This window comes from Etheostoma spectabile, chromosome 10 (genome assembly GCF_008692095.1).
Source record: "Etheostoma spectabile isolate EspeVRDwgs_2016 chromosome 10, UIUC_Espe_1.0, whole genome shotgun sequence".
NCBI lineage: Eukaryota > Metazoa > Chordata > Actinopteri > Perciformes > Percidae > Etheostoma > Etheostoma spectabile.
Genome location: NC_045742.1, coordinates 13,473,611 through 13,474,488, shown reverse-complemented (window position 1 = coordinate 13,474,488; position 878 = coordinate 13,473,611). Strand labels below are relative to the sequence as shown.

General features: G+C 40.1%; 1 protein-coding gene across 8 annotated transcripts in view; it reads left to right on the top strand.

Annotated features, from left to right (window-relative positions):
* The window catches only part of atp11c (ATPase phospholipid transporting 11C (ATP11C blood group)), a 41,574-nt gene that overhangs the window by 17,445 nt on the left and 23,251 nt on the right, over window positions 1–878 (top strand). The gene's annotated exons all lie outside the window — the stretch shown is intronic.

Genomic DNA, 878 nt, shown 5'->3' with positions numbered 1-878 from the left:
GGTAACTGAGTCTGTGAACCTACCCTGGTTGGGAGCAGGTTTTCTTCAATAGACCTTTTTCGTGGCAGACATGTTGACATGTCATAGTAGGACAAGCACAGGTGTGTTCAAAACCATTATTGATGGCTGCTTTCCACTTAGGAGAGTCCCTGGTCTTTTGCATGCTGACTCACTGAAATAGCTCACTGGGACACTTGATGGAATTGAGACATCGTTAAGGTTATCAATTTCAGCTGTCCTTCTCCTACTATGACAAGTCAAAAGTGTCTACTGTGAAAAGAGTCCATAAACCGTGCGTTTCTCTCGGTTTATGTCTGTGCAGATGTGAGTTGCGCATGCTCAGATTTAAACTGTTTACAGCATAACATGGCATACAGAAATTTGTGAAATCCATAAAATAATAAACTTTTCTAATTACAAACAATAACAGAAGATGGAAATCATTTCAAAAACGTTTTAGCTATCTACGATTATTTGGTTGCTAACGTTGGCTCAAAACGCCATTCAAGTGGTACCTCTGTTTTGTTTGATGCTAACTTGTAGCCAGCAGTGAATTAACTTGTTTAAGTAGGTCCATTTTTACGTCTCTCTTTAGCATCTTGTAGGCTTCTCGTCGCAAAGTGACGCATGCACGACTCAGATCTGCACTCAACTTACATTGGGCAGTGACACTCAGTCTCCTCCCTCTGACACAGCACTGTTTAATTTCCTCATTCATTCAGTCTGTATCAGGCGCAGTTTTGTCATCTGCATGAATTGAAAAAACAGGGTAGGTTTAATAACTTTATAAAAAGTTGTTTTCTCGAATGTGGCATGTCCATTTGTCGACAAACCTTTTGATGAAGAAGCTGTATTACTTCACAGGGAGTTAAACATGC